The sequence below is a fragment of the Phodopus roborovskii genome, unplaced genomic scaffold (genome assembly GCF_943737965.1).
Source record: "Phodopus roborovskii unplaced genomic scaffold, PHOROB, whole genome shotgun sequence".
NCBI classification, from domain to species: domain Eukaryota; kingdom Metazoa; phylum Chordata; class Mammalia; order Rodentia; family Cricetidae; genus Phodopus; species Phodopus roborovskii.
Genome location: NW_026126541.1, coordinates 1,151,515 through 1,177,659, shown reverse-complemented (window position 1 = coordinate 1,177,659; position 26,145 = coordinate 1,151,515).

The window sequence follows — 26,145 nt, the reverse complement described above, 5'->3', positions numbered from 1 at the left end:
TAAATAAATAATTAAATGCTGGGTCAAAGTGCCCATCACTTCAATAATCCTGGAGGATGGTAAATTGTGCTAATGAAAAATACTTTTAAGTGCACCATATGTAGGATTTTAGATTACTGAAATATTTAATATACATTGTTTTGCCAACCAAAACATATTTATGTCTCTTGGTTATTAAAATTCTTCTTTAAAACAATTAAAATTCACTTAGTTGCCTAATAATGCAAGGCAGTCACAGTATTCGTATATTAAAATTATTAAGACCCATCAGTGTATCTTAACCAGTATGTTAAAGGTGCATTTCTTATTAAAATGGATGGCCATGATTATATAATGATCATGTATTGAATATTTAAAACATTAGCAGATGACCAAGAGAATAAAAAAGCAGGATCATAGACAATATGAGAAAGAGTATTGTCAAACTAAAGATAAAAACATTTATGATTCTCCAGAGCCATGCAACCATAACCTTTAGGTTTCTCATTTCTGCTGAGTAGAAATAATTTTCCCTACCAGCAAGAAAAAAACAAAATGACGTCCAATTTATGAAAGTCAAAAACTCACGGGAACTTACATACTCCAGATAGTAAAAATAGTAAGTTGAATAAAGTTACATTTCCTAGAGAGCTGAAGGCTATCTGCCAGAACTCCAACAATACACTGAAAAGGTATGAAATAATTTGTTTATATTTTGATGCAGGGTCTCACACCATGTAGCCCAGGTTAACCTTGCATACCTGGCAGTCCTCAACCTGCCCAGTGCTGGAATTACAGGAATGAGCCATGATGTCCAACTTATGCTTGCATAGCATGTGTGAGTGTGCATGTGCACGTGTGTGTGTGCATACACACACTGGCACAACCACTAAGGTTGTCTGAGTAGTGATCTTTGAGAGGCAAGAAGGAAGTCTCATTCATTATGACTCAGAAGCGGGTATCGGTTTAAACTTTAAGAGTCTGACACCCGGTAGTTTGTTTTGGGCATATTTAAGCTCAGCACAAAATGAGTCAAAAGTTTCCTGGTGGCAATTAACTCAATCCCATGTGTACAATAAAGCTTAAGACATGACTACATCAAGACTCTTTTAAAGTACACATGACATCTTCCATGAAGATGGGTTCTATAAATTGACTACGTGTGGCATCTTAAGGGCCTGGGGAGGATCTGACGTGGTCTAAGTCATACGGATATTACAAAGGTCATCAACCACCTCTTCCCCCACGCAGCCTGGAAAGCAGGTTATACATCTTTCCTTTGAAAGAGAAAACACTGCATGCTCACCCATGGGCTTTCTAGTGTGTGTGTATCTGTGTGCACAAGGACCTCTATGCCTATGTATATGTGTGTGTGCACACATGCACACATGTGTGGAAATCAGAGAACAATTTTCAGGAGTCAGGTCTTTCCTGCCGTCACACCACGTGGGCCCTGGGAATTGAACTCAGGTATGGAGCAAGCAATTTTGCCTGCTCAGCCATCTTACCACCTATATATGTGGTGATTTTAAAATCTTATTCCAAATCTCAGGATCTCCCTTAGTAGCCTCAATTTGTTTTCAATGAATGCATTTAGATGTAAAACTGCCCTTTTGGTCCCCAAAAAAGCTTAGGTTTGTCTTTGACTTCCCCTTACCTGCATCTAATAGAACTCTAAACTACATGTCTACTGTCTGCGTGGCCTGAACCATCTATTCTTTCCCTTTTATGTCCTCCGCTCTTGTCTTTGCTCATACTATATTTTAAGTCTCACTTGACTCGTTGCAGTGTCTTCCTAGCTGGTCTTCAGTATAATCTTCTTCTTAGTGATTGAGCTATTGGCCAGTGTGACAGACCATTACCTTTCATTTAAATATATATATATGTATATATATATATATATATATATATAAATATTCATGATTCATTCTATGCATGTATGTAATGATGTAATGTACTTTGATCATGTTTAATCTTGTGTGTAGTGTGTGTGGGGTGTGTGCATTTAGTTAGGATTGCTTGCAAGAACATGAATGGGTGTTATGCACTAAGCAAAGGCAACTTAACTGTTGGCTGAGCCATCAAGGGATATGACTTCCCTCCCCCAGAAACTATTAACTGCACTTCAGACTTCCAGTGTCCATCTTCCTCCATTATCTAAAACAAACTTCAAGCTCCATCCCATTATCCATGTCTCTTCACCATCTTTCAAACTTCATCCTCCACTCCTACTCTCCCAAACTCCCCTTCTTCCCCGGCACAGCAGGCCGCTCCTTATCATCCTCACTTCAGTCTTTTTTGTTCCTCACAGTCTTCAGTTTGGAAAGTGCCTCCCCTGCCAACAGCCCTTTAAGCCTCAGTCCTGATAACTCCCCCCACCCCCCACCCCCACCCCCGTGCAAGTCCTCCCTCATCCTTAGAGTTACTATCTTGAGTTGCACTCAGTTTTCTTTGTGGTCTTATCAGGAACTTGCTGTATATTGCCTTTATTAGGTTTATTAGCTATATCTCTGTCTCTCTTAATAAATTACAGGCTCCTTGATGGCTTACCTGTGGCTTGTTTCCACTCCTACAGACCCTAGAATAGCACTGAGTCCTCACTGGATACTTGCAGGTGTTGGTTAAAGAGGGCTGCCTGCCACAGAAGGACTGGAATCTGGAGGGGTAAAAGAAACACTCAAGAGGGCACAAGGGGAGGAGATGGAGCTCCGGAGATCTCCTTCACCCTTCTGTCGTCAAAGAAGAAAGGTTTTATAGACACGAAGAATGACCTCCCCAAAGCCTAGGAACGATGGAGTGCCACAGGACACAGTTGTCAATTTGTATTTTATGAAATGATTTATTTATTCAGTGTATTGTGATTTTCTTTTTAAATTTCTCAAATGCAAAGGATGGTCAGACCAAAAAGATGCTGAGGTTTTTTTTTTTTTTCAATCTAAACATTGTACAGAAGGTATTTTAACTAGTCAAATTAAAAACAGATGTCTTAAATTAAAACACATAAATTACGTGAGCTTAAAAATTTCATACATCTGTGATGAAAATCTACCATTCAGGACTTAATAAGATAGATTTTGAAAGCTTACATATTTGTGTGTTTAGTTAATTGATGACATTTAATTAAACTTCTCTTTAAAAGAACATTTAAATTTATATACCACAGTAATTATCTTGTAATTACATTATCTCCACTTGTGGGTTTGCTAATACTTGTTTAACTTTAGGAAATCTAGAAGTTATAGAAAGGTGCACAGAAAAGAAATGACAAGCATCTGTAGTTCCAATAATGAAATTACTAATATAAAAGGGTATTTTCACTTAAGAGAATTTTCTACTTTTCTAAAAGTAACATACTTTTATTATTAAAAATTTGCATCGTTTTGAGATGTACAAAGAGAAATATGTTATTTTCCTCCAAATGTCAATTTCCTCACAAACTCATGTATTTTTGAGGATTAAGTGACCTTTTGAGATATCAGTTCCATAGACATGTATATGCTGCTCAATAGAATATATATATATATATATATATATATATATATATATATATACACACATACACACAAACACACACACACACACATATATATATAGTTATTTTAGGGAAATATAAATTTCTGATTTAGGCTTAATGGATTATGGTTAACTAGTGCAATGGGTGATATGAAATACAGCTTTAAAAGTTTGTGGTTTGTGTGACTGTTTAACTTTGAAGGAATAAATCTTTTTACAAATTCTACAGCTCAAACGGAGAAGGACTGTGTAACAGTCACTTCATTGCTCTGACCAAATACCTGAGATATTACAACATCAGGGAGAAGGATTTATGCTGGCTGGAAGTTTGAAGGCACAGTCCATTGTGGTGGTGGTTAAAGTATGGAAACGAGAACAGCCAGTTCTAGCTATGGCAGCAGAAGCATAAAACTTCTCACTCACATTGCAGCAAATCAGAAAGCAGAGCGATTTGAGCTAGAAGCCAGCCTGCTCTATAACCCTCAAGGCCCACCCCGAGAGATGCACCTCCCTCCCCAAGATAGGATACATCTTCTAAAATTTCTACAACCTCCCAAGACAGTGGCATCAAGTAGGACCAGATTTTCAGACACAAGAGCCTATGGGAACGGGGCTGGATAGTTCGTTCCCATTCAGGCCATAACAGACAACTAGCCTTAAATTTCAGCAGTATCTAGTTCAGCTTGAGTCGATTGGTGTTAGGATCTGGGAGTTGTCATGCAGAAGTCCCTGGAAGTTTTGAAACAGCCTGTTTGCTCACTGCTCCTAAACATATTCTGCTAGCCCTCTCCTTACCAAGACTTCTATCTGCCTGGAGCGGCCCAGCCAGGAGGTCATTGGTGTGATTATTCACCTCATGCATGTCTTGTTTGTTTTTGTTTTTGTTTTTTCAAATGAAAAGATTCTTGAGAACCAACGTTGGGTGATTTGAATGAGAAATGCCTCCTCATAGGCTCATGTATTTGAACATTTGATCCCCGACTGGTAGGAGAGTTTTGGGGGTAATGGGACTTTCAGACCATGGAGATCTGCTGGAAATGGCTGGGCCCTCTTCCTATTTGCTCTCTCTGCTCTTTGTATGTGGTTGAAGACACAGTCCCCCAGCTCCCTGCTGCCATGCAGCCCCTACCGTTACGGACTCTCCTTCTGGACACTTAAACCCAAATAAAGTCTTCCTTCTCTAAGTTGCCTTTGGTCATGGTGCTTTATCACAGCAATCACAGGGTAACCAATACGTAAAGTATCTGAAGACTTTATTCGCTTGGACCAAACTCCCCGTTCTCCAAGACATTTTCTTCTAGGTTTCACCTAAGTGAAGCAAAAGTAGGAAGGCTTTCCTACTCCTTCACCATACATGAGCAGATGAGAGCACCTGCCTGGTGTCCCCAGCTCCCACCACAGATTCTGGACTTCAGACGAATTACGTTTCTGTCTTTATTAACATGTCCTCCCAACTCTGACACTAAATGCTTCTGTCTCCAAAGTAGGGCAGCAAAACAATGCCCTAAGGGGGAAAAATCACTTGTTGAGGGACATCCAGAGCTAGGAGAGTGGCTTGTTTACTTTCTCTGCAGCCTTCGCTCCAGCAGTCCCCCTGAACCTGCCATGACCTCCTTTGACCAAGCTTCTTCATCCAAAAGGCAGCTGAATGCATCTTGTGGCCAGATGTCCGCCCCCACACCCAGCGTTCCTGGCCTCGATTCATAAATCCCCTGCTACCTGTGCTGATGGCCTCCTCACTGCTAACAAATGCCTCTCTGGACCGCTGCTCTCTGACCCAACTCCAAGACCGGGAGGTGACTGGCCATCTTTTAAATGACACAAGATCAATGAAGTGTCTTCATCCCCAAACCAAGGAAGTTGACGGCATCCTCCTGCCCAAGTCCTCTCTCTCTTTCCCAAGCAGCACCAGGCTGATTGAAGTCAGCCTAATTTGCCACTAGATAGAAGGTAGAACCAGAGGAGACACATTTCCATTTCCTATCCCCACAGGTCGAACACCACTGTGGGTCACCCAAAGCCCTTTCCTTTTTGGCCAGGATCAATATTTTTGTTTAGCGTCCCTTATCTACTGATATATTTAAGTAGTTCACAGTACTGAGAACAGGCTGGAATGCAGTGCATTAGGTGCAGGCAGGGCCACAGGCTTAGCCATTAACATTTCAGATGTGTCTTTGCTATAGCAAAAGCTTTACATTCTCCAGCACCCGTTTTCTGCATGCTTATTCTTTACTTCTCCTGTCTGAGGGCAAAAATAAGTCACCTCAACCCCGGCTCCACACACCTCTTGCCTCTGGAATATAATCCCCTCCACAACCCAGTGAAGTTGCCATGGCTGGTACATTATGCAGGTGGGGAAGGCAGGGCTTATTGAGGTAAACAGATGTCGAATATCACATAACCACGAAAGAGACGGTGGTTCTCCAACCCAAGGCCATCCGTGGCCAAGTCCCACAAAAGTTTTGCTGCATCATTAGAAGGCTTTCAGAAGGCATTTGGTCAGGGCCATTCCTGCTTTGGTGAGAGAGCCGAGCCATAAAGACATCCCGATACCGGTCTACAAATAGGTAATGACAGACTTGAACACTGAGTGCCCTGTGCTTATTCCACAACTTTTCCTATCCTCCCTGCAACCTCTACATAACCTCCCTCCCATTCCTCTGCCCCATGCAGCAAGCTTTCTTTGTCTCAGTGGATTTCAATACGAGCCCACAATTCTCATACCCACTGTTTGTTTGACAATGCTGGATCATGAAAAGAAACTCTCCCTCCATCTCTTATATCCTCCAGGGCTGTGGGTTCACTCCTTCTCTCCCTAGATGCTTTTTCCAAATAGAGAACTAGTGCTCAACACTGAGTTATTGGATATGAGGACTCTGTCTGACGGAAATATAAGAAACTATTAGGACAATCTCCTGTTTTATTTTACTTTTTCTGATCTGTATTCTCATGATCTTTGTCCTGGAAAAATAGAGGCATGCCTCTAAAGTGTACTGTTATCTCTAAAATAGGTTCTGTCTGTCATCCATATCTCACATCACTTTGGAAACAAAAGTTTTCTACAAATGTTTATGCTAGCCTAGCATGGTGGGTCACACATGTAATCCCAGCAGAGGCAGATGGATCTCCGTAAGTTCGAGGCCATCGTGGTCTACATAGTAAGTTCCAGATTAGCCAGGGCTACACTGTGAGGTCTTGTCTCAGAAAAGCAAACAAGTCTTGATGAGAGGAGACCCCTTTTCCTACCAAGATTTCTTCACCATAATCCCAAGGGAACCTAGTACCCAACATTGATTTTTAAAATAACAGTTGCTACCCCGAATTCTATAGATCTTTAGTTTACAAAATTCTTTCAGGTCATTGTTTTTTTGTAATTTCCACTTTTTGTAGCTTGTAAAACTGAATCATAAGAAACATAAGAAAATTGTGAGCTATGAAATTGCAAGTACCACATCCTACATTATCACCTGGCCCTCGCTGCTTGCGATACAGTCATTTACATGCCACCAGTGCCACAAAGATGCTAGGGACCACAAGACTCTCATAGACATTGAAAATGACCAAAAGTGTTTAGGGACCTCCCAGACTTTCTAAGAGGCACCAGAAGGTGCTTGAAAAAGACTAGATGTGTTCCTCCAATGAAAGTGAGAGACATCAAAGGGGAAAACTATGTTCAGTTACTCAGCATCTCAGCCTTGAATGACTCCAAGATGCACAGCGGAACTGATGTGTTGGGGCAAGGGGGTGTTCCTTTATGACATAACAAGGGTGAAGGGTTCATGGTGACTTTATGTAAATGAGCGAAATCACACCATCTTCCACGCTGTCATAGCCAGAGACGGCTTTAGATGCCCTGCCGTTATGCAACCAATGCCCACAGCTAGTGGTTTTCCAAACACTCGGACCGGAGTCAGTGAAGGAGAGAACTATACCTGCTCAAGGGTTCCACCAGAAACCTGTCATGCTCAGCCTCCGTTTACCACAGTCAGCTTTTGTCCACATCCAGCTGGGGGGAAGGAGGAACACACAGGTGAAACATCTTACAAAGGCCCTACCGCCTGTCCACCTGTCTGTCCTGTCCTCTTCTCTATCTACGTGGGCTCTGGACAAGACAGCCTTGTGCACGCTGCTGTGAAGCACGCATTCTGAACTTTTAACAATTACTTTTTAAATTTTTTTTTGTCTTTTAAATCCAGGTCCATTTTCTGCCATGTAAACATTTATCTCTGAAACAAATAAAAACTAAATTAAAATTCTGTCACCCTCAGGGTCTCTATCTCAGGGCTCCATCCTATAGAATATGCCATGTCTGTCTTTAATGGCCATACAAACTTGCCCTGAGTGACTGACTTCTACTGTTAGATATCAAAGGTTCCCATGGCCAATTTGGCCGTCCACACCCATGAGGCGAGGGAATAATAGTCATGTTTGAACTTCATTCTTCTTGCTCCTAGGGCTCACTGTCAAATTTTTCAAGAGAGAAAGTCTGAGAAGGGGATATTGAAATGCAAATGGTCTCCTGCAGGCTGAGGGATTGGCAGGCAGCTCCCAAATAGTCTTCTAGGTCCCAAGAAGAGAAGGTGGTGAGGTTGCCGCTTGAAGCGGGAGTTTCTTTTTTCAGGTCAGGTGTTTTTTGAAGTTGGCAGATGGCAATTTCATTTGCATTTAATACCCTTCAGATTATTTCCTTTCTGTTGTGCTAAACACCTCTCTCAGTTGGGTCTAATTTGATGAGGTCATGCTGTCACCCTTGACCCTTTGGAACTTAAATGAAACCATCTGACCAGAAAGGAGAGGAGAGAGAGAGAGCCCTCTATGCCTCATTCACAGACATTTGATATTTGCAGATGTATGAGCAGCTTCTTAACTACCCACTTGGCAGTTTAGCTCTTGATTAGAAGTGGAATTGGTGAATTGCCCAAGAGTCCAACATTTGAAGAGTAAATGGGCCCAATTAATCCTTTGTCACATTCTTGTCAAAATAAAAGCACTATGCCAAAGAAAGGAAAGCAACCGCCTGTACCTACACTGAGACATTTGGGATATTAGCAAACAATTAATTTGAGAAAACACCTAAATAGCATAGTGTACAAAACATTTACAGAGTACTCTACCAGTGAAGTGAGTCACTGTGTAAGAGCAGATGCCGGAGCTGGGGAGATGGCGCGATGCGTGAAAGTGTATGCTGCATAGCACTGGGACCTGAGTCTGAATCCCCAGCACTGAGGAGCAGAGGCACACAGATAAAATCTGGGAGCTCATTGGCCAAGCCAGAACAGCAAGTGAAATACACCATCTCTGGGGAATGAGGCAGAGAGTGATGGAAGACATCTAAAGTTCTCCTCCAGCCTCCATGTGTGCATGCACAGGTACACACACCCACACACTCATATGTACCTAACACACACACACACTATATGTACATATACACACGTACTATACATATAGTACGTGTGTGTGTGTGTGTGTGTGTGTGTGTGTGTGTGTGTGTACCTAAAACTCAAAACAAAAATAGGGAAAGCAGGTGTACAAATAGATTGTCTCAAAAGGCCTACAGTTGTCTGTGTGTGTGGTCTATGTGTGGGTGCTACTCAAACACATGCATATTCTGTTACGTGTGTCCGAGTGCGGGCACGAAGGCCAGGGAATGACTTCAGGTGTCCTATACTATCACTCCCCATTCCGTTTCTTGGGACAGGGTCTGTTGTGAAAACTCCTGCCTCCTCTGCCCCATCATGCTAGGGCTATAGGAGCAGGAATGGCCAGACCCAGATTTTCTGTGACTGCTGGAGAATTGAACTGGAGAATTGTACAGGGTCCACATGCCTGTACAGAAGGGTTCTTACCCACTAAAGCCATCTCCCCAGTCCTGGAAAGCTCATGATGTTTGTGTTTGTGTAGGTGTTTTGACTGCAGCTTTATACACATTCATGCAAGCAAGTGTATGTTTTCATAGCTACACAGAGCCTTGCCATGTTTTACCTTTGTTCGTGTTATACGATACAACCTGTAAGGTGCCTTTTTGGGAAAAGATACTGGAATTTCAACTTTCTTCTCAGAAAAGATACCTGTCTATAATCTCAGCCAAACTATCTCTTGAATTAGATGTTAACTTCTGACTAAGCTGTGTCCCAAGGAAATATTAGTGAGAAAAGACGCTTTAAGTCGATTCCATCCTTATGATGTGTCAGTTGTAAGCAATTTGATTGAAGCCCGCAGTCTATTTCTAGAGATGGAGGCTGTGCTGTGGTCACTTGGTGAGGCTGAGGTCTATGAAGACAGGATAAAGGTAAGAGCTGATTCATTCAGGGGCCAGAATCCTGGCTACAGGTGCAGATCCAGTAGACCAGCCTTCCATTTTCTCCTGACTCTAATATGATGGCAGCAATACTATATGTGTTATTCTGTGACTTGATTTCTATTTAATGCCATTTAACATAATCCCTCATGCTTTGGCAAATAATATACTTTATGGTTGAATAATAATACATTTTGTACACTATATTTAAGCATTGATCTTGTTTCTGTATTGTTCATTTACTTTATGTTTCCGTCCTTTTGGTTATTACAAATAATACTATGATGAACATCTTTTTATATAAAATTTTACTTACATTTAGATTGTACATGCTTGTACATGATAAGCAAGCACATGCTCTAACCATGGGAGAGCCTAGTCTCAGAGCCCCTGTCTCAGAACAGAATTTTATACACGTCAATTCTGCACCAAAGATCTGAACTAATACCTCAAGCCTGTGAAGCACATTGCCAGATTCCTCTCTGAAGAGCTGGCCAGGTTAATATTCCTGATGATGGCACAGAATTCTCATTGCATTCCAGCTACAGACGTTTGAGAAATTTCACGAAAAAAATAAATAGGGAAAACATCCTTTTACATCTATTTTTTGACATTATAATATAATATAATTACATTATTTCCCATTCCCTTTCCTTCCTCTAAACCCTCCAATAACCCCTCCTTACTTTCTTTCAAACTAATGGCCTTTTTGTAAAAACAAAAAGCATTTTTTTTCTGATGCTTTGACAGTATTGGGGCCAGGACTGTAGCTCAGTTGGTAGGCATTTACCTAGCACACAAGAGGCTCTGGGTTCAATCCCAAGCACTGCATACACTGAGAACAGTGATACACAGCTATCAGCAGTCAAGACCCTGAGGAAGGAGGGTCAGAAAGCACAGGGTCACTGTCACCCACTGCACAGTGAGTCAGTGCCCACCCTGGGCTACATGAGACCCTGCATCAAGACAACAAAATAAAACAAGCCATTATCTCACTGGTACCTGACATGTGTCTGTTTATTGGTGGGTCTCATTATCTTTTCTCTTTTCTCCTGATATGAACCATTTACTGCTACACAATTTTTCTCAGACTGCTGTTTGTCACTTGTAATCATAACACACTAACTACTTAGCTTGTGGTTTCAGGGGTTAATTGATAGCATGGGTGAGAGTCTTCAAAAAGCTCTGAATAAGAGCAGACCCTACAGCTCTCACTAGTCCTGGGTCACAGAGTGCTCCTTTGTCAGAGGAACGTGCTTAGCAGACGGCCCTAAAAGTTCACTGTGTATGAGTGTCGTAGCTCAACATATAAACCATGCATGTCTACATCAAACTACAGTAAAACACTACAAAGTCATTCTTATCTGGTTTCCAGAAGCGTAGGCTTGGTGCAGGGGAGATGCTGAGCATCAGCTGTAGGTGCCTGTTCTTCCCTCTCTCACAGAAAGAAAAGTTGCAATAATGGACCTAGGAAGATCACTGGCAGCCACACTATCCTAAATGTGACCTTCAGGCTCAGTAAGACTTTGTCTCAAAGGGACAAGGTAGAGACCCCCCTGCCTTCCTCTGGCCTCCTTGAGTGGCACATACACATCTTCCCACTCCACATACACATGTAACACACATACACACACCACACACACACACACACATTACACGTGCACTATACACACATACAACACACAGACACACTCACACCACATACACCCTATATACACACACACAACATACATTGTACACACACATACAACACACACAGCTCACACAGTCACACAGACATTGCATACACACTACACACACACATTACACACACTGTACACATACACATACAACACACGCATCACACAAAGAAACACACACCATATACACAGACACACAGATCACATGCACATACAACATACACACATGACACACATGCAATACACACACAGACAACAGACACACTCACACCACACACAAAAAGACGCACGTATTATACACACAGTACATACAGACATACACAACACACACATAGATACATACACACTACACTCATGCACATACAATGCACGTGCAAAACACAAAAAGACAACACACAGACACACACTACACGCAAAAAAAAACACACACCACACATACACACACATTGCACACAGAGAGATACTCATATGATACATACACACACTATTTAAAAGTATGTTGTTTTAAACAGCTAAAAATTAAAATAATCACTTAGACATAAACATACACATTGGATAACTTCTACTTTAATGTCAGTGACAGAGCCCTAATTAGGCATTTGTGCCACCTCTGCAAGTGTCTTAAAACACACTTCCTTTCATTCTTTTTTTGCCAAACGAAACTGTACGCGGAGTACATGTTATGGCCCCAGAATGGACTTAATCTTGGTTTTTGTTTTACTCAATCAATATTATGTCATAAGAATTTCTACTCCTACACTGACACCATAAGCACACGACCACATCCTATCAAGCGACTCGTCCGTAATTTATATCCATAATTGACATTACTTCAGGTTTTCTTCCCAATGATAAATACCACCACAGCGAGTCCATTTATCTGTGTAGCATTTTCTTTATTGTGATTGTCTTGTCAAAATTATTTTAAACCAAATGACTACAACTAAGACTTCCGGAGATGACTAGTTCTTGTTTCAAAGAGTAACTCTGTAACATCTAGTGCTTTAAAACTAATTTGGTAAAACAAAATGTAGTGTATGAAATAATAAATATTTAATAGATAAGTAAATAGAGTAGTTCGGTTATGGGTAATGATGGATCGAGAAGTGATAGAGAATAAGTAAAACAACAGGCAGGCAGAATGTTCAGCAGCCAGCGTGTGTGAAAGAACACACGCGTGGTGTTTGATCTCCATTTGTTTTTTTTAAAGCATTATCTTCTAATTATGATTTTAAAAACAAATGCAAGCACTCTCTAACTGCCACGTATTTTGCACTGTGGCAATGTCTCTACAAGCTGAGGGTCTGCGCCCTTTTTGGTTCGGTTGAGAGATCCTGTATTTTGTGACATCACACCTAGATGTTTCCCTCGAAATGGAAGGCATGGCCATCTCACTGTAGAAAACACGTGTACTTAACCCGAGAAAGAAAAGGTGGAGAAGTGACAGGATTCCAGGCACCTCCATTTGCTTGCTACTCAGGAGGTTCCTAGAGTGGCACTTGAAGTACCAATATTGGGATGTTCCTGGACAAACCAGGGTAAGTTACTCATCCCAGCAGGCAGCTGCTACTTACTTCCGGTAATGTCTCCAAGAACAGAAACTTAGGCCAAGAACCCTAGTGTTATGTGGGGATAACATCTCCAGAGTAGCATTTGCAACTACAGTGGAATGGGTGAGCTGGCCTGTCACCCACTTGATATGAGGAAGAGGCGGTTTTCACAGGCTACAGCAGCTGAGAGGCCCCTAGGAATATTTAAAACTCCCTTTGCTTCAGCTGCTGGTATCGGGTCTATCCTGGAATGGCTGAAGGTGAGCTTAGACTGAAGTTCTTTACATAAAGAAATGTGTGGTGGAGGCTGCAGGCAGGTGGTTCTTGCAGCCCGACACAAGTGTATGTTACTTGAGGATCTTGTAGTGTTCTGCTTCTCCGCCAGTAGGTCTGGATTGGGTCCTGAGATTTCCCATTTCTATAAACGTCAAATGGTGATGGCGCAGTTGGCTTACTGATCCACTCTAGCAGAAACTGGATGTGGAGGCGAAACTTGGGCCATCCCAGAAGATGCGGAGAGTCACCAAGAGCTTGATGATTGCCAGGGTACATGGGATCCTCCCAACTGTAAAGATTCTCCAATTATCTCAACCACAACCCAACTCTTTAAAGACGTTTTGGAATGTACCCTTGACTTTAAAGATGAAACACCAGCTCTAAAAGTTTTTGACATACCATCCCATTTATATTGGCTTGCATTACAGTACGTTTGGGATCACTAGTAAGAATTTCTTTAAAAGCAAATTAAGTGATTCAAATTCAGTTAATATAAACTGTCTTGTCTTCACTTTTCAAAAGCAAGTGAGAAGAGTTGTTGTCAAAGGCCGTTGCAATTGTTTACGTATAAAACAGGGCTTTCCTTGTAGTTTGCAGTCAGAGAGTTCTCTGTTGGGAAGAGATTTTGGTTCTGAAGGCAGGATCCACATGAGGAGTGTGTCCTTCTACTGATGAATGCTGATTCTTCCTGCACCTGGAAAATCCACCCCAGGCAAGAGAAAGACTTGGCTACAGTAAGTACTTTTTTCTAGGACAGCAGGGTCCATCAAAGAAGGAAGGAGTAGGTATTACTAGGTCTTTTAGTAGGTGCCATTAAAACCATGGAGCATCCTCCCTCATGCCTCAAAATCATCATGGCCTGATGAACCCCAGAACTACCCTTTTTTTTTTTTTTTTTTTTTTTTTTTTTTTTTTTATTTCACTGTGACTAGAACTTTGACAGGTTTATTTGGCTCAAAGTACTGGAGACTGGGAAACCCAAGAACATGATGCCAACATGTTGGTACCAGTTAAGGGCCTTTTTCTTCCTGTATTAGAGTCTGACATCTCACAGCAAGATAAAGTATACCGTTTTAGCTCAGGTCTCTTTTCCTTTCCTTACAAAGCGCCATCAGTTAGTACATCGCCCTCCGTCTCAAAAGTAGGAAGTATGCTTTACCCATAGGAAAGCCAGGATCAGAGAGGCTAGCTCATCATCCAAGATAGACAACTAATAGCAGAAGTTGGCTACACATTTTGTCTCAAGGTTTATGTTTCTTCAGTCGGCTCCATGTGCCACATTTGCTAAAAGTACAAGTGCAATAACACTTTTTAATCTTCCTAAGATACACATGAAGACAGAAATGAATACAGAAATCTGTTCCACAGAAACAGTCTCTTGTGGGATTTTAAGGCATTTTTCAAAGTCCTGGCAGGCATGCATGATCCCCTTTAAGCATGCCGCCTCCCTGGGAGCTTTTTTCCAAGGCTTCTGAGTTCTCTAAGAAGACTCATGCTAGGTGTGCACTAGAGGTACTTTACCTGAAGCTATATCCAGATGTCCATGAACCACGAACACACTTCTTTGTCACAGTTCCTAGGGCTCGGAGATTCCCTGAACCTGTGATCACAAAATTTAAGCAACTAGAGGTCCTCGCTGCTCCATCCACTTTTTCTAGCCTGGGTAGATGCCAGCTTCTTAGGAGAGCAACTCTTATCGATCAGTGTATTAAATATGAGAGAGACTTGGCTGAGCATCGAAAGTGTGACCGCAGAGGGAATGCTGTCCTCAAGGAATAATGACAAAGGGTTCCTCCAAAGATAGGTGGTAGCTTAGAGGATGAGCTGCAAGAAAGCTAGAGAGCAGCTTGTCCCACAGAGAGCCCTGCACTTAATAGAGAATAAGCAGTTTGCCATTCATCATTACTTTCAGATACATAGTATTTAAGTTCCTTCACGTCCTTGGAAAACCTAGTCCATTTAGACAGATTTAGCTCAGATCTGCTCCTACAAAAGTTCCAAATGCCAGATCCCTGCTTGCAGCTTTCCTTGTAACGGGCATAGTGCTCCCCAGGATCGCGGTCACCACGTTGAAGAATATTATTTTAGCATGTGTTACATTTGTCTATGCTGCGGGACATTTGCTGCATTCTTTTACACATTGCATTTGTTTAACTCTGTGAAGCTGTGTCACTTTCCCTGCCTAAAACAGCTGACTTGTCTAATAAAGAGCTGAACTGCCAATAGCTTGGCAGGAAAAAAGTAGGCAGGCAGAGAGAATAAAGGAGAAATCTGAGAGGAGGGAAGAACAGGAGGGGAGGACTTCAGGGGCCAACCACCCAGCTACGCAGCGAGACACCGAGTAAGAAGAAAATAAAGGTAGGTATGCAGAAATAGAGACAGGTAAAAGCCCAGAGGCAAATGATAGGTGGGATAATTTAAGAAAATCTGGCTAGAAACAAGCCAGGCGTCCATGAATAAGAATAACCCTCTGTGTGCATTCACTTGGGAGTTGGATGGCGGCCCCAACAGACCAAAACAACGAAGAGTAAAGAGTAAAACAACCATCAACATCACCACCTGAGACTTCTTGTGGCTTCTTGACCTTTAGGCACATCGTCTGAGTCTCCCAAAGATTCTATGGGTTGTTTGATGCACTTTCAGCACAGAAGACCCTATGCCCATCGCTGTGTGTTTCCTCTGAGGACTGAACTGTGCAGCGATTGGCTGGGTCTGACATAGAGCAAATGAACAAAGGTCAATGCGCCCCATGTCCACATTCCATTGACACGAGGAACTGGGTGACAGCTAACAGCCACAATGTGGCGGAAGAGATCCAGAACCTGTTGGCCGCAAGGGGAGGTCATTTGTTTACATGGAATGATTTGTTAAGTATCTTCTTTCCCAAATGCTTGTTCTTCGTGGTGTGTGTGTGTGGACTGTGGGTGTGGAGAGAGAGAGTGGAGGCCAATGTCAGATGTCTTTTTTGGGTTGCTCTTCACAATACTTTTTTTTGAGGCGGGGTCTCTCACTGAACCTAAAGTTCACAAACTTTTCTAGACTATCTGGCCAGAGAGGCCCAGGGGTCCTCCCAGCTCCATCTTCCCCCAGCTATAGGATTGCAGGCGTGTGCTACCACACCCAGCTTTTTATGCCCATGCTGTGGGATCCAAACTCACTTGCAATCACTTTGCTCACTGCCAGGTCCCCAGCCCGCCCCTCTTTCTGTTATAAATTATCTGCTCATGATCTTATTTTTTTTCTCTTTCCCTTGGTTAGAGAGGTCAGCTGACACACATTTAATGTGCCGTTTAGTAAAAGATGTAGGAAGCACAAGACACAGAACCTGCAAGGTTTTCTTGAGAAGATCAGACATGTGCACATGCCAAGACAAAAATCCATCTCCCAAAATACTTGCCATGGGAACAATACAACAAAAACAACGACATCACCAAACCGGCAAAACTTGTATATTCTAAGTGTCCTCACAACATGCTCTGGCCGTGATGCAGCTCACAAATCAGCAACTAATTTATTGACAGTGCTTGCTGGTAATCAAGGTACGCCATTGCCAATGCATCGTTCTTCATACATGAACGTTCAGTCATAGACACACACTAACATTATTGAACCCACCCCCCCCCTGTCATACATGCTGTTGTATAAAATGCTGGGTGATGACACACACATAGTTTAGCCCCAAGAAGAAAGCCTGGGGTTTCCATTCTCATGCTCAATGGTCTCACATTGACCTAGACCTTAATTATCAGCTGACTAAACACACTGTTTGATTCACAGTGTCTTTATCATTGTTTCCCTGGAACAATCTAGAACAGGAAGAGTTGAGAAGCCAGGATGGATTAGAAACACCTCCTCGATGTTCTTTTTTTTTTTTATTTTAAATTACTCTTTATATTAAAAACAATGTTATTTTACATACCAATCCCAGCTCCCTCTCCCACTCATCCTTCTACTGCTCCCACTATCCCCCCATCCCACCCCCATCCACTCCTCAGGGAGGGCGAGGCCTCCTATGGGGGATCATCAAATTCTGTTACATCACTTGGGGCAGGATCTAGCCCCACCCCCACCCCCAGTGTATCTAGGTTGAGAGAGTATCCCTTCATAGGGAAGGGGCTCCCATTTGTGCACTGGGGATAAATACTGGTTCCACTGCCAGAGGTCCTATGAACTGCTCAGGACCAACTAACATCCACGTTCAGGGGTCCTGGGTCAGTCCTATGCTGGTTTCCCAGCTATCAGTCTGGGTCCATGAGCTCCCCCTTGTTCAGGTCACCTGTCTCTGTGGGTTTCTCCAGCCTGGTTTTGACTCCTTTGCTCATCACTCCTCCCTCTCTGTAACTGGATCCCAGGAGTTCGGCTCAGTGCTTAGCTGTGGGTGTCTGCTTCTGCTTCCATCAGATACTGGATGAAGGCTCTAGGGTGGCATTGAAGGTAGTCATCAGTCTCATTGTAGGGGAAGGGCTTTTAAGGCATCCTCTCCACTATTGCTGAGATTCTTGGTTGGGGTCATCTTGTGGATTCCTGGAGTTTCCCTAGTGCTAGCTTTCTCATTAAGCCCTTAACCATTCCCTCTATCAGGGTGTCTCTTTCCTTGCTGTCCTTCTCTGTTCTTCCCCCAGCTCGACCTTCCTCATCCCTCATGTTCTCCTCCTCCCTCCCCTTCTCCCCTCCTCGTTCTCTTACCAGAAGCTAAAGCAGGCATGTCCCTGGATGGTGCTATTAACACACTTTCTTTATTCTTTTTTTTTCCCCTGTTCTTAGCACCAAATTTAAAATAAACATTTACAAAAAAACACAAGTGGAAACAGGCGCGACACGAGTCTTGCATTCCAAGGCGCCAGCTGTTCAGGTTTGCACCCTCGTGGTCGGAGTGTTAATATCCCCCGTGCAGAGACAACATTTGTCAGCATTTTCGTTCATTTCTAATTTTTTGGTCTAAGTCAGCTGAAATTCTCCGAGTGCAGATGTCGTGAGGTTTTCAGTCTCCACGTCGCCTCCCTTTTGAAGAGAGTGCCTTCCCATACCCTATCAAGAGAAGAAATCTACAACCACCTGCCTGTGGTTATCCAAAATCTTTTTGGGGCGGGGAGTAGAAAAGTTCAGGGATCCTGTCTCCCCAGGGTAGTTGGTATCTATCTTTATGATTAACTTTGGAAAGACTTAAATGAGTTTTAAAGGCCCTCATAAAAGAGCAAGGAAAAGTCACTGTGGGGAGGAAGAACATGGTATTTCTACTGCAGCTGCCAGTGTTCTTTACAGTCCTTAATGAAGCCCTGACGGGGTATAAAATATCCCAACTTTTACAAATGACTCTGTCAGCCAGACAATATGCAATGCTTAAATTCCCACTAGGTTCATATTCATTTTCAATGGCGTTTTAGTGAAAGGAAGCATATAAATACTCCACTTGAGTAGTCCTTCACTGGAAGAAGAAAATAATCTACGACTTATTTCTGTACCAAAGCAAACAGCCCTGTTTTCCTGAGTCTGGCTCTCACTCTTGGATTTGCAAAGAAAAGTCACGAGCTATTGCTGCTGATGTAGTCACTGTTATTATTTTTAAACCAGCTGTTCTTTCTTCTTCTATATCTCACCATCAAGCAGGTACGTGCCTTTTTAAAAAAATTCATATTTGTGTGTGCGTGCACGTGCATGCGTGTGCGTGCGTGGGTGCCTGCGTGCGTGCATGTGCGCATGTGTGGGTGCCTGCATGTGTGCATGCATGTGTGTGTGCGTGTGTGCATGTAGGCCAGATGTTGACACTGGGTATTTTCCTCGGTCATTTCTCTACCCCTTCCTTTGAGATGGAGTCTCTCACTAAACACTGAGCTCACCAAATTGGCTAGACCAGCTGTCCAGCGAGACCGTCTTGTCTCCACTTCCTTGTGCTGAGATGTCAGGTGCACACAACGGTGCTTTGCTACTCGATGACTGTTGGGTATCAGACACAGGTCCTTCCTTATGCTTACGTTGCAAGAATCCGACACTGTTCCCATCTCTTCATCTGCCAGGTGTGTAGCTTTTTTAATTAACAAAATCATTACTTTCCTTTTGCCTGGTACATGACTTATTTTAAAGGTTTGAAAGATTTTTTTTTTGTTGTTGTTGTTGTTATTTTCCAAACACCATTGACTGGCATTTAGAACTTTCCCTCCGATGATGATCAGCTTCAGGACCTTTGTACACTACCAGTAGTTTGCTTTGGCAATTAAGGTATTTCAATACCAGTTCATTGCTGATCTTAAATCGTCACACTGGTATTTCCAAAGATACATAAAGTGTGAGGAACTCACAATAAACCATAAGACATATAGAGGACACAGTGGTGTAAAAGCTGGGGGGAGGGCTGTCTACTGATTTAAATTTACAAAGTTGAAATACTCTTGTGTTCTTCCTTTTAAAACAAGGGCCCTGTGCTGGTAAGAGTCAGCTGCCTCACTACAAGACTGGAACTGAGTTCCAGGCATCAGGAAGTCTGTGCAGTAAAAGGACATTGGATCCCACTAAAGCTGTGAGACCTGTAATGTGCTTAACCTGCAGCTGAGATAAGAGAAGCCAGTGGAATCTTCCTGGAGCAGAACGCTCTAGGGGGCCCTGTCCATGGACTGGAGGGCTCAGACCCATGAAATGAGGAGAGTATTCAAGTGAGATGTATGAGGATGTCACCGCCTCTGAAACCCATCCTTGCTCAGTAATTACCTTTCTGGTTATAATGTTGGATGTGTCTCTCCATGGAGGCTTCCTTGAGGGATCCTGTCACCGCTCTCAATGGCAGGTCTGTTTTTCACTCAGCATCCCTCTGTCCTCCTTGGCTGAAGACCTGCCCCCCCAACCCTTAGAGAAGGAGCTGTGGGGTGACCTCCACTCAGAAAGGAGGAGGGAAGCAGGCACAATAAATGAATTCTGTACCCAAAGCCGCATGTTAGTTCAGTAGCAGGCGATTCTCAACCCAGATCAGGCCCTTGTATGCTGGCTGTTCTCAACCTTCTTGCAATACTGACATTAAAATATTCCCTCTTTACAAAGCTCACACACAACCTGTAAGGCTGAGTTCTTTCCTTGGCTTTCCTCAGTGATGGCCTGCAAACTGAAGGTTGAAACAAGCTCTTTCCTCCACAAGTTGCTTTTGGTCATGGTGTGTATCCAACAACTGAAAACCAAACAATGACAGAAGATTGAGTTCCTAGGTTCAATCCAAGGAGGTGGAGAGAAGGGATTGTTTCAGGGGTAGAAACGAGAGGAGAGTCCTAGTCTTGTAAGACTGACTGTTCTAGAAGCTGTCTAATTGTGAACTAAAGCATTCTTTTGAGGATATCTACACTTCTTTTTTTTTCCCCTATAGTATTTTTATTTTTGTTTTATTTTGTTAGTTCAATCTATTTTTCAATTTTTTCTTATTGTACATATCGATCCCAGTTTCCTCTTCCTCCCATCCTCCCATGTACCCCCAATCCCCCTCCCATTTCATTCCCCACCCACTCCCTAGGGAGGGTGAGGCCTTCCAGGTAGAATCATCAAAATCTGTTATTTGGGGTAGGGTCTAAGCCCTCCCTTCTGTCTCTAGGTTAAGGGAGTATCCCTCCATTGGGGAATGTGCTCCTGAAGTCCTTTTGTGCACCAAGGGTACATGCGGATTCTACTGTCAAAGGTCCGATAGGCAATCTAGGACTTCTAACTGAGACTCACATTCAGGGGGTCTGGGTCGGCCCTAAGCTGGTTTCCCAGCTATCAATCTGGGGTCCATGAGCTCTCCCTTGTTCAGGTCAGATGTTTCTGTGGGTTTTTGCAGCCTAATCTTGACCCCTTTGCTCATCACTCCTCCCTCTCTGCAACTGGATTCCAGGAGTTTGGATCAGTGTTTAGCTGTGGTTGTCTGCTTCTGTTTCCATCAGCTACTAGATGAGAGCTCTGGGATGGCATATTAATTCGTTATCAATCTCATTATCAGGGAAGGGCATTTAAGGTTGCCTCTCCACTACTGCTCAGATTGTTATTGGGGTCATCCTTGTAGGTCTCTGGATATTTCTATAGTGCCAGATTTCTCTTCAAACCTATAATGGCTCCCTCTATTGTGGTATCTCTTAATCTCAATGTTTTCTTCATGTTTTGTTTTATGGCACTGATGATTGAACCCACAGCTTGTACTTCAGTGTTTTAAAATTATAACAATCTCTAGTTATAAAGAGCGTAAATTAAGTCAGGCGAGATCATAAATTATACAAGACATAAAACAATGATGCTGGAAACATGAATGAGATGCTTGCTTTACTTGAACAGTAAACCTAACTCCGAGCTTTCTGGTAGCTAAGGAGAAAAGTAAAATCACAGCAAGGCGTGTACTGCTCAGCATCTGGCTAGTACTAGTGTACATTTCTTAGGGAAGGCCAGACTTCCCAGTGCTAAAATCTTAACATTGATGGGTTGATGAATATCACCAATGAGTCATTCAATGCAAGATCTGGACACACATTTATGCTAAGGCTTCTAACTCCAGCCCACATTTAGGGAGAGAGACACATTACTGATAAGGAGGAATGCTTCTCAAAGGCGTGTCTACATTACCAACTGATGCTCCACCTTGTCATCAGAACAGAGCATAAAGGACCTACTGGAACATCCCTTGGGCACCCCCGTCAATCATCTGAATCCCAGGCATGCCTTTGACAGGCCAAGCAGGGCAGCCATTCAGAACTGAGCTGTCTGCTGAAAACGGATTAAAGGAGTTTGCATGCTGATGAAAAAGAGAAGTATGTCTTACGGCTGTCAGTTTGGAATCCCATAGAAAGATTGATTTTTCTTGTGTTTATTAAGAAGACCAACATGAAATTTTACCCCAGCAGACATCAATGTTAATCATATTTGTAATGAGTATCTGTAGGGAAGAGGCACTGCATCCCCACATCTTACGTGGCTATCAGTACATGAGTACAAACCCATCTCTGTAACTCTCAAATAATTTTCCTACTTTAAATGTATACACACGTCATCATGTGTATGTTATCTGTATGTGTGTATCTTGGTTCTGCATAGATTTTCAAATAATTTTTCTGCTGAAGAAGTTTGTAAGCTATTATTTCATAATCCATTTTTACATTTTCCTATAATTACATTGTCGATGTTTAATAAATTTAACCGTACTTTAATTATTACCTACTTGTGAAAGGTATTTATTCGTTTATTATGCTAAGATTTATTTATGTGTGTGGTTTACCTATGTGTATGTGTGCAAGTAGTATGTGTGTGCATGTGGATGGGTGTGTACCTGCCAAAGGTTGGTCTCATTTCCTCTCCACCTTATTTTTTTGAGGTAGGGTCTCTCACTGGATGAGAAGCTCAGTAATTAACTAGACTAGTTGGCCAAGGAATCCCAGGAATCATTCCCTATACTCAGAATGGGATTTTTCCTATTTCCACAACCTCTTGATATTGAATAAAACAGACGGCAGGACTCTAAGGTGAAAGGTTTTGTGTTGGCTTTCTTTCAGGTAGCCAGTATGGGGTCCAGATTCTGAATGTGTAGCCGGAACAAGTCCTCTGGGTTTCCTCTGCAACCTGGTGTTAGAAGAACCCAACACAACCAGGGAAGGAATAGCGGTACTTGAATGGCAGCAGCAGTGGCATTAATTAAACCAAACACTAACTTTCCTCTGTTCTCGTCGTATTCAGCGATAACTCACTTAGTGGAATTCGCTCTTTCTTACTCGGAGCAATGCTCTCAGCTCGTGGATGTTTTCTTGAGCCAGATTTTACGGTGTATGTCAGAAATATCTCTAAATCCTTATAAGTTGTGTTTGGTTCTGTGCAGTGCATTTTTTAATGCCCATGGGGCTTATCCATAAAAGTCTCTGAGATGGCTCAGTTTCTCCTTCCACATCTGAATTTGAAGAACACAGATAATTTTCCATGCTGGGCTAAATCCAAAGCATTAAGAACTCATATGAACATGCGCTCTCCTGGAAGACTCAGAACTGTGATCACTGGCCCCACCTTCTCCAAGGCAGCATCATAGTTGCTCCTAATGCTTCCAGCCCAGCTCTGATCCTTCATGGGAGCTACTCGTTGTAGCCATGAAGCTCTTTCCTTATAGCCCTTGATCGAGGGAATGGCTGTCCTCTGAAGTCATCCCTGATTACCCACTGTTCGATCCTCTAACTCCTCTGTTACCTGTTTTACCTGCTTGCTACAGAGAAAGATTTCTGCTACCCATCGCTGTTAGTTGGATCTCCTGTTCAATCTTTCCGGAAGAAATTATTTGTCTATGTATCTGTCTGCCTGCCTCCCGGTCTATCATCCATCTATCTGTCAGCAGCTATTTTATTTTTCTTTTCAGGCAGACTCTTGTGTGCCCAAACTGACTTCAAACTTATGTAGCCAAGGATGACCTTGAACTCCTGATCCTCCAGCTACTAACTCCCAAGAGCTAGAGTTTCAAGTGCAAGCTACCAGGCCTCATTTATGCTGTAGGATCCAGTGCTTAATGCATGTTAAGCAAGCATTCTACCAACTAAACCCTAGCTCAAGTCCCACCAGAGTCTCTTGAAAGTCCAACTGTCCTCCACCTGTGATTCAAACAGCCCAGACTCCACCTCCCTGCCAGGGCTAATGCAGACTGAGGGTGTCAGCCTAGAAACACAACACTCCCACCCAGACACTAAGGTTCTTGCAACAATGTTGCTACCTGTATCCCCTGTGCTCATAGTACTTACAGTTTAGAAGTCACATTTTCTAGATAATTTCTAAAAGAAACCACAAGCCAAGCAACCAATAACCTTAAAGTTGATTTACAATCTTTTTCCTCATACAAAGCACAAAACAAACTCCAAATAAGAGAGATTGAAATGTAATATGTAAGGGGAAAAAAAAAACACATTTTTGAAGAGGAAGAAACGATGGGTGAGTTTCTTATATAACTTGGATGTGTAGAAAGTTCTCCAGCTGTGATTCAAAATGAAGATATAATAAGGGAAGCATTCAATTTAAAAGTTGTGTAAACGGCAAGATGTGGTTGCCACAGTCCTATAATCCCAGCACGTGGGATTCAGAAGCAGGAGGATTGGGAGTTTGAGGTCAGCCTAGTGTGATGCATGTGACTCTATCTCCAAAAATAAAAAGAGTTTGTGGAAAAGAATGTAAATAACATAATCGTTAGCCTGAAATATGGAAGTTATGACTCACACCACAAGGAATTAATGTTCTTTGTGATTTTTTTTAAACAACAACAAAAAGAAAGAAAAAAAGAAACTCAGGAAAATGGACAAAAGAAAGAAACAGAATTCACATACTCAAAATCATATATATAGGCACAGAAAAATGACCTTTATAAATTAAATGTTCACACTTTCAATCCCAACACTGAGGGGCAGAGACGGCATGGTTTACATAGGTTCAAGGCCAACCTTATCGGCACAGTAAGTTCCAGATGTAAGATCCTATTCAAAAATAAATTCAAAAGCTGTTTCACTTCCCTTATTACATGAGGAATGTAAAGCAAAGCTCCCTAGAGATACAATTTCTAATTAATCTAATAAGCAAAATGTAAAAAAAAAAAATGGTCAAGCCCTCAAGCTTCAAGGAAATGGAGCCCTCAGAGCCCCCAAGCATCAGTCACAGGCAATATCTATTTACAGAATGCACTCACCTTTGGCTCAGAATCCCAAGCTCAAGCCTTTCACTAAGACAATATACCTCACATAACATAAAGTAGGCTGGAATACACTCCTTGATTTTGAAAGTCATTGAGACTGACCAAAATATCCATAACGATGCAGCCACACGGGGCAACAGGAGAGAGTCAGGAAAATTAACGGAGGGAACTTCACGTGAACTGGTGGCTGACAGAGCTGGTGAATATACTGTAAGTGAAGAAAGTGCAAAGTCAGAAAACAAAACTGTGTGCGTGCGTGTGCGCGCAATACTTACATGTAAGACAGAAGGAGAAATGAACTGCCCCCCAAAAAAGAATGCAAAAGGCAAAGGCAATAACTGATTAAAGGTAGCTATGTATAAGAGCAGAATGATAAAAACAGGAAAGATAAAAGAACTAAGACGTCTGTTTGTCATAGTTTTTAGTTTTGAGTTACATTTATGCCTTATGTGTTTAAACATAAAGTGAAGCAACGTAGAATGGAGAAGAGAATAAATTAAAATATATATGGAGCAAACTAACAAACTCTGCATAAAACTGATAGTGTAACTGAAGAAGGAATGAAGAATCTTAAGTTTTCAGTATATCCTCTCAGCTTAAGAAGGCTAAGTACATAAAATAACAGTAAGCAATTCAACAAGATGAAATGTTGGTATTGGTATCAAGGTACTATATTGCCAGGCTAAATATAGCATTAAATATAAAGACGTTTTGAAGAACAAGGGTCTCTCCTAAGATAATGCTATGGAGAAGACAGAAACACATGATTTTAGATTGGAATCAGAGGCCTCAGGTGTGGGTGCATTTGTGTCTGGCCCCAGGGAGCGAAAATACACACATGTGTCTGCATATGCACTGTGGGAGTAGAAGGCAAAGTTGAAATCAGCCAACTTCATGGGAAACAGGATCCAGGCAGGATGAGAAAACAGGTTACTCCCTCCCTGGAGTAAAGGGTGAGTTGTCATTTGTGAAAATGAAACATGGAGAGATACCAAGTCGTATACAGAAGAACATCCCCCATCAAAGCCACGGGAAATTAGACCCTGTTTCCAGAACCATGTGGGAGGTTGCTCAGCCAAGAGAAAAAGAGAATGGGCTCCAGAGACCGGAATAACCTCACATTCCAGCACACTTTTTTCCCCATTGCAACTCTGGATGACTGGGCCCCTTGGAGCCTCGTGCCTCCTGTTCATATGTAAAAAT